The sequence below is a fragment of the Vulpes vulpes genome, chromosome X (assembly GCF_048418805.1).
Source record: "Vulpes vulpes isolate BD-2025 chromosome X, VulVul3, whole genome shotgun sequence".
Taxonomy (NCBI): Eukaryota; Metazoa; Chordata; class Mammalia; order Carnivora; family Canidae; genus Vulpes; species Vulpes vulpes.
The window spans coordinates 32,254,519-32,263,601 of NC_132796.1; the positions used below are offsets into that span (position 1 = coordinate 32,254,519).

Genomic DNA, 9,083 nt, shown 5'->3' on the forward strand with positions numbered 1-9,083 from the left:
AGACTGACAGAACAAACTCTACAACTAAAGAGAGAGAAGAAGCCACATTGGAAAAGGTAGAAGTGCAGAGACATGGTTTAGGGGGCAAACGGATCACAGGTGTTGTAGAGGAGAGGGAGTTGTGGTTGCAGAGAAGGGAGAGGGAGGGAGGGAGAGAGAGGGAGAAAGAGAGAGAGAGGAGAAGAGAGAGAAGAGAAGAGAAGAGAAGAGAAGAGAAGAGAAGAGAAGAGAAGAGAAGAGAAAAGTACACAGGGGGATGTACAAGGAGAACACTTCCCCAAAGCAATTGGCTTGGAAAATGAGAGGGGCTGAATTTTGTGAGTTTTTATAACCAGCAGGGCTTAAAGCCTGGAGTTTTAAAGGTCAGCTAGCTTGGCTAGGATAGAACCTACAGAACACTGTGCTGCTCTTGGAGAGAAGGCAGGCAAACAACTAGGATGGGCAGACAGCATAGAAACAGTGATCTGAAAATCACCTGGGGCACACAGTGGGGAGATCATTCACACTTCTCAGAGTATATCCCTGAGAGGCAGCATTCACAGAGATGTCTCACTGGGATCAAAGGAGTTGGCTGATGCCATTTCCCTTCCCGCCCCTCAGCATAAACACAGAGCAACCTGAGGGGAGCAGCATAGTACCCAAGGGCTGCCTAACTTGCTTATACCAAGCTGTACCCCACTGTGCTCAGGGGGGACTGCCCTCTCAGTCAAGCTTGCATCAGTCACAGCACAGTGAGCCCCTCACCCAGAAGACTAGCACAAGCCCCTGCCCACACCATGTCTCTAAAGCCTAGAGTTTTAAAGTTCAGCAGGCTTGGATGGGATAGAGCCAGGAGGGCATTGCATTGCTCCTGGAGAGAGGCACATTTCATGCAACCCCTATCAAAATACCAACAGCATGTTTCACAGAACTGGAACAAACAATCCTAAAATTTGTATGGAACCAGAAAAGACACTGAATAGTCAAAGCAAGCTTGAAAAAGAACAGCAAGCTGGAGGCATCACAATTTCAGATTTCAAGTTATCTTACAAAGTGGTAGTGATCAAGACAGTTTTGTACTGGCACAAAAATAAACACATAGATCAATGGAACAGAATATAAACCCAGAAGGGAACCCACAACTATATGGTCAATTAATCTTTGACAAAGCAGGAAAGAATATCCAATGGGAAAAAGACTGTTTCTTCAACAAATGGTGTCAGGGAAAACTGGACAGTTACATGCAAAAGAATGAAACTAGACTGCTTTCTTACACCAAACAAAAATAAATTCAAAATGGATTAAAGGCCTAAATGTGAGCCAGGAAACCAACAAAATCCTAGAGGGGAACACAGTAACTTCTTTGACATTGGCTATAGCCACTTCTTTCTAGATATGTCTCCTGAGGCAAGGGAAACAAAAGCAAAAATAAACCATGTGACTTCATTAAAATAAAAAGTTCCTGCACAGCAAGGGTGACAATCAACAAAACTAAAAGGCAGTCTATGGAATGCAAGAAGATATTTGCAAATGACATCTGATAACAGGTTAGTACCCAAAATCTACAAAGAACTTATCAAACTCAACACCCAAAAATGAATAATCTAATTTGAAAAATGGGCAGAATACATGAACAGATATTTTCCCCAAAAAGACATACAGATGTCCAATAGACACATGAAAAGATGCTCAACATCACTGGTCACCAGGGAAATGCAAGTCAAAACTACAACGAAATATCACCACACACCTGTCAGAATGGTTAAAATAAAAAACCATATTGGTGAGGATATGGAGAAAGGGGAACTCTTGTGCACTGTTGGTGAGAATGCAAACTGGTGCAGCCACCCTGGAAAAAAGTATAGAGATTCCTCAAGAAGTTCAAAATAGAAGTGCCTTCTAATCTAGCAATCGCACTCTGAGGTATTTACCCAAAGAATACAAAAGTACTAATTTAAAGGGATACATATACACCAATGTTTATACACCAGCATTACCTATAATTGTCAAATTATGAAAACAGCTCAATGTCCATCAAGTGATGAATAGATAAAGAAGAGGTGGGTATATACATACAATGGGACATTACTCAGCCATAAAAAAGCATGAAATCTTGCCATTTGCAACAACATGGATGGAGCTAGAGAGTATTATCTCAGCTAAGTGAGGTAAGTAGTCAGAGAAAAACAAATACCATATGATTTCACTCACTGTGGAATTTAAGAAACAAAACACAGGAACAAAATAAAAAGAGACATACCAAAAAACAGACTCTTAACTATGGAGAACAAACTGATGGTTATCAGAGCAGAGGTGGGTGGGGGATGGGTTAAATAAGTGATGGAGATTAAGGAGTGTACTTGTGATGAGCACTGGGTGATGTATGGAACTGTTGAATCACTATGTTGTACACCTGAAACTAATACTACACTGTATGTTAACTATACTGGAATTTAAATAAAAACTTAAATAAATAAATAAATAAATATATATCTAGAATAGCTGAGGCCTGAAAGTCCAATTAAGCCTATTTTAAGGCCAGAGCATTTATAGGTAATTTTAGGTTCAGCTTATCAATTTTTGCAAAAAAATAAATAACAATAACAAACCAGAGTTTTTAGAGACGTGTTGAATCTGTAGATTGCTTTGAGAACTACCATCTGATTCTGGGTGGTAAATATTGAATGAAGGAATGAAGAAAGTAAATAAATATTTCTTAATGAGTGAGCCCCAGGTACTACAGAAGTACAAATAATGTGCACACTTATACAGATATGACTTTGGATATGTTGGTGTTTGATATATGTGAATTATTTGGGGTATAAACTCATGCTGAGGCTGTATTTTTAAGAATTTATACAAGGGGTGTCTGGGTGGCTCAGTTGGTTAAGCATCCAACTCTGGATTTTGACTCAGGTCATGATCTCAGGGTCCTGGGATCAAGCCCTAAGTTGGGCTACTTGCTTAGCAGGGAGTCTGCTTAAGATTCTCTACCTCTGGGGTGCCTGGGTGGCTCAGCGGTTGAGCATCTGCCTTGGGATCAGGGCATGATCCAGGATTGAGTCCCACATAGAGCTCCCTGCATGGAGACTGCTTTTCTCTCTGCTTGTGTGTCTGCCTTGCTCTGTGTCTCTCATGAATAAATAAATAAAATCTTAAAAAAAAAAAGATTATCTACCTCTTCCTCTGTCCCTTCTCCCTCCTCAAATAATCTTTAAAAATAATTTATATGAGATAGGGCTGAGAATAAATCGATAAAATTTAAAAATGTGGCAGGGTTAATTTTGACTATGGAATAAATAACATTGATGATAGGAAGTAAATTGCCACATTAGTAGTGTTAAGTTTTCTGATCCATGAACATGGAGTGTCTTTACATTTATTTAGGTCTTGTTCATTTTCTCTCAACAATGTTTTGTAGTTTACTGTGTGCCATCTTGCACTTCTTTTGTCAATGTATTCCTTAGTATTTTATTCTTTTTGATGTTATTGTGAATGGAATTGTTTTCATTTAATTTTCAGATTGTTCATTACTGGTGTTTAAAAACACAACTGATTTTTGTGTATTGACTTTGTATCCTAAAACCTTGCTGAACTTGTTTATTAATTTCAATAATTTTGGGGAGAAATCCTTAGGGACTTCTACATAGCATCTGCAAATAAAAATAGTTTTACTTCTTCCTTTCCTATTTGAATGCCTTGTATTTCTTTTGCTTGTCTAACTTACCTGGCTAAAACCTCCAGCACAATGTTGAATAGATATGGTGAGATCAGATATCTTTGTCTTGTTCCTAATCTTAGAGGAAAAATTTCATTTTTCACCTTTAAGTATGATGTTAGTTATAGGTTTTTGTATATATCTTTTTCGAGATTAGGAAGTTTCCATTTATTCTTAGTTTGTTGGCTGTTTTTATCATAAAAAGATAGCAGATCTTGTCAAATTCCTTTCTCATTTTTATTGAGATGTTTTTGTCCTTTATTCTATTAACATGGTGTATTGCATTGATTGATTTTCACATACTGGAACAGTTGTACACTCCTTAAATAAATCCCACTTGCTTGTGGTGTATAATCATTTTTATATGCTGAATTCAGTTTGCTAGTATTTTGTTCATAATTTTTATAGCTCTGTTCATTAGCACTATTTATTGCTTTCTTTTCTTGTGATGGCTTTGTCTGGTTTTGATACCCAGCCATTTTATTTTTTATCATTTTTGATACTGTGCCATTTTAAACCTTCCCCTTTCCTAAGTTGTTCTGTTGCTAAATAAATGTGATTTTTCATTTTTCCTCAAATCGTTCCACTTTCTGGATCTCTAGTTACTCACTGAAGGAAAGAGAAAGAGTGAAACTAAGGGGATCCCTGGGTGGTTCAGCGGTTTGGCACCTGCCTTCAGCCCAGGGCATGATCCTGGAGTCCTGGGATCGAGTCCCACATCGGGCTCCCTACATGGAGCCTGCTTCTCCTCTACCTGTGTCTCTGCCTCTCTCTCTCTCTCTGTCTCTCATGAATAAATAAATAAAATCTTAAAAAAAAAGAGTGAAACTAAGAATGAAGTAGAGAAAGCAAAACTAAAGCAAGGAAAGGCAAAAATACTTTCAGTTATGATGGGCATGTATGATTGATCTCTAAGTAATTTTGACTTGTTAACTAAATTTTGTGGCCTTGTCATGGGACTTCAGACAGTTGACTTGAACTCTCTAGTGCTCTTTGGAATCCACTTTGTCAAAAGAGAATAAGGTGACTCTGGCCTACACACACACACACGTGTGCACACACACACACACACACACACATGAAGGCACTAAGCCACCACTATGACCACCACCATACCTCCTTTAAACTCATGCTCTGCCAAATTTGGCCTGGGTTCTTCTCAGGCCAAAAAGAAACCAACATTCCACTTCTATAGAGCAGTGACACTTATCTATTCTTTTTTATTTCTAAAAATGAATATGTAGCTCATCTCTAGTGAGAGGTCCAGGGTAGAGCCTAGTGAAATCATGCTGACAGTTCTCCTCTCACTCCAAACATGTTGCCACATATAAAATCAAAAGAAACATCAAGGAAAATCTAGAAAGGAGTATTGTTATTCAAGGACAATCTTAGCCTGAAGGTTGGATTTCCATCTTTTTCCTTGGGCTCAGGAAGTTAGGAAGGTAATTGGCAAGAAGAACAGTTGATTTTGAATTGGCTCTTCTTATTCAGACACTTGGTTCCAGGGATACAGATACAAGTCACTCAAAGGACAAAGCCTTGGGTAGTCATTCTCAATTTTCCCTGGTCCAGAGCCTACCAAGAATCCTCACTCTGCCCCAGGTCTTTGATCCAGTATCTTTAGGCATCATACAGTGGAAAGAGAGTTTTCACCTAGACCTCTATTCTGAATGACCAGCCCAACCATAGACTTTATAGCAGACCCATTGATCTCTCCCTAGGGTCAATTCCCAATAAGAGTAGACACGCTTTACTCTTGGTTTATTCAAGGTTTTCAACATTTTAGTTTTGTCCCAGGCTGTAAAATACTTCCTGACTTGTGACAAACTCTTCCTTACCTCTGCCTAATTAGATTTATTTTATTCTTCATTCTTTTACTTTTTAAGGTGGGAAGTTAGATAAGTCAGATAATTTATTTGAGATTTTTACTCTTTTCTAATATACACATTTAGTGTTATCTATTTCTATCTAAACATTGGTTTTAGCTACATCTCAAAAATGCTGATATGCTGTGCTTTACTTACATTGAGTTCCAAATAATTTTTAATACCCCTTGTCTCTTCTTTGAGTCGTGGATTGTTTAGAAGTATTAGTTTCCAAATATATGGGAGTTTTTCAGATAGTTTTTGGTTGATAATTTCTAGTTTAATTCCACTGTAGTGAGAGAAAAATATCTTGCATGATTTAAATTCATTTAAGTTTATTGAGACTTGATGTATGGCTCAGAGAATGGTCTGGCTTGGTAAATGCTCCATGTGCATTCAAAAATAATATACTTCTAAAGAATATGTTTCTAAAGATTCCCCTCTTATGTCTCTATGACTTTTCTAAACATGAGCAATATTTTTTCCTTTTCTTCCTCTTTTTTCTGACTATAACAAGTAATACCCCATTGGTTGTCTACAGAGAGCAGAATGATGTGGTTTTTGAGCCATGAAGATGCATTAATTATTTTAAAAATAAGTATTTATATTTATATTTTTATTTATTTATTTTTTTTAGTATTTATATTTTTAAAAAGTAAAAAGTGGTAATTGAATCATGGCGGTGGACCATACCCAAAAACAATTTTCTACACAAATCAGAATAAACAGTTAGCAAACCAGAGGTCATGAAGAATGCTTAGAAGATAGAAACAGGAGTTGCTTTCAAACTGAAAACACAAGAGGACTTAAAATACCTGCAGTAGAAAGTCAAGCATACTCAAGTTTCAAGAACAGAGTCAATGAAATCAAAGGACAGCAGAAGGTCCTGGGTGGAATGTGAGATTAAAGACTCACTCTCTGAACGACAAATCTGTTTTCCTCTACTCTGCTCTGACCCTCCCCCAGCCTTACTTACATTCAACAAAGCCACCGTGGCAACTGAACTGCTTTAATCTCTTTAACCTATACTCCAAAGATAGTGAATTACTTGACCAGAAAGGGAACCCAAATTAGAGCAGAAGAGAAACAACACATATCTACCTAGAAGAGCAATCCACTGAGGTCTTTCGGTGTCAGAGAAAATGCCATGCTTTTTGGCTTTGGGGATGATACCTATCCTACTTGCAAGCTCCATGGCATGTACTCCTAAAGGAGGAGATCACTCCTTAATTGATACATTCCATTCTACCCATTCAGAGGAGAAACCTATTAGTGAAATGAACATCACAACTGTAATTCAGACCCATGCTAATTACCTAGGCTAATAAAACAAGTCCTTCATTACTAAATATGAATGGCAAAGTTTTAAGTATTTCAGGAAAGTAAAACAGAAGATGATAAACAGATAAATTTATATTTATATTTTACAGGAAACAGAAGAGAAATTTACCGAAAATTCAAATTCATATTCTTAGAATTTTGGGAGAGAATGAGTTTTTTAATAATTTTTTTAAATTTTTATTTATTTATGATAGTCACAGAGAGAGAGAGAGGCAGAGACATAGGCAGAAGGAGAAGCAGGCTCCATGCACCGGGAGCCCGACGTGGGATTCGATCCCGGGTCTCCAGGATCATGCCCTGGGCCAAAGGCAGGCGCCAAACCGCTGCGCCACCCAGGGATCCCAGAGAATGAGTTTATAAAATAAAATTAGGCTGCTAGAATGAGAGTACTTGGAAAATAGACACATTATCCCCAAATTAGAAACTTTATTAGTAAATGCCAGGTGCTCAGCACAGGGTCACTCTGCCTCACTCAGGCTCCAACAGCACCTCGAACACAGCCTTCGCGGCCCTCACTGAGCCGGAAGTGCACCCCCTTCCCTGGATGACATTTCCGGTCCCCTCCCAGAGCTGTCTCCCATCTCAACCGCCACTTCCCTCAGATCAACCGCTACTGATCCGGCCTCCGGCCTCCCTCACCACTCACGCTGGGCAACCTCCGAGGCCACCACCGAAGTCGGCCCCGCCGTTGCCCACTCCGTGGCTCTCGTTTCCGCGACGTGTTCGCCCTCGTCCTGGTACCCGGGCCGCCAGCCATGGCCACGGCGCCCATCTCCCAGGTCCGCCAGAACTACCACCCCGACTGCGAGGCCGCCATCAACAGCCAGATCAGCCTGGAGCTGTACGCCTCCTACGTCTACCAGTCCATGGCCTTCTACTTCGACCGCGACGACGTGGCCCTGAGGAACTTCGCCCGCTTCTTCCAGCGCCAGGCCCGCGAGGAGACCCAGCACGCCGAGATGCTGATGGAGCTGCAGAACCAGCGCGGGGGCCGCCTCCGTCTGCGCGACATCAAGAAGCCCGACCGCGACGACTGGGAGAGCGGCCTGAGGGCCATGGAGTGCGCCCTGCACCTGGAGAAGAGCGTCAGCCAGAGCCTGCTCGACCTGCACCAGCTGGCCACCGACAGGAACGACGCCCAGCTCTGCGACTTCCTGGACGCCCACTACCTCCGCGAGCAAGTCAAGGCCATCGAAGAGCTGGGAGGCCACGTCACCAGCCTCTGCAGCATGGGGGCCCCGGAAGCCGGCCTGGCTGAGTACCTGTTCGACAGGCTCACCCTGCGCGACAGCCACAAAGAGAACTGACCTGGGACTGACCCCTCCCCCAGGCAGGGCCCAGGGGCACTTCCCCGGGGCACCCTGCCGAGCGTGCCTGTTGCAGTATTGCCTTGGCAGAACGTAGAACGTTCGGGTTGTTTTCTTCCAGTTCTGCCATAAATAAATAAATAAATAAATAAATAAATAAATAAATAAATAAATAAAAAGTTGTTTGGTTTCAATAAAGTTATTTGGTTCAAAACTTAAAAAAAAGGTCTCTGGTTGATTCCCGCGCAAACCCTTCACCTTTTAAGTTTTACAACAGGTATTCAGGAGTCTCTCCACCCACCCAACCCCATCTGTATGCAGCTCAGGATCTCTGAAGATGGAGAGGAAAGGTATTCCATGGAACCTGGAAAACAAATCCGTCTTCCCTTTATAAACGATGTGGGGCCGGCAGCCCTGGTGGCTCAGCAGTTTAGTGCCGCCTGCAGCCCTGGGCGTAATCCTGGAGACCCGGGACCGAGTTCCGCATTGGGCTCCCTGCATGGGGCCCTCTGCCTGTGTCTCTGCCTCTCTCTCTCTCTAGCTGTGTCTCTATGAATAAATAAATAAAATCTTTAAAAAAATCTATGTGGGGAAGCAAGGATGGGGTGAAGTGAGGAGGGTGGCCTGGGGCCGCAGTGTGAGTGGGAGCATGTGTATGGTAAAAGTATGAAACAACATGGTCTAGAATTCACCACGGTGGTGGTCCCTATGGAAAAAGTGAAGAATGGGATTAGTCTAGTATTAAAGGGAGTCTTCAACTTTACTTGAAAACATTTAGCTTACTAAAAAATGCAAATGTTCATCATTGTTGCATCTGGGTAGCAACATGGGAATCTTAAGAGCCAGAAAGGCAGGATATTTCTTTAACAAGTT

At 41.2% G+C, this 9,083-nt stretch overlaps 1 pseudogene; it reads left to right on the forward strand.

Annotated features, from left to right (window-relative positions):
- Positions 1-6,128: 6,128 nt before the first annotated feature.
- On the forward strand, positions 6,129-8,332 carry LOC140596166 (ferritin heavy chain pseudogene; annotated as a pseudogene).
- The last annotated feature ends 751 nt before the right edge of the window (positions 8,333-9,083 follow it).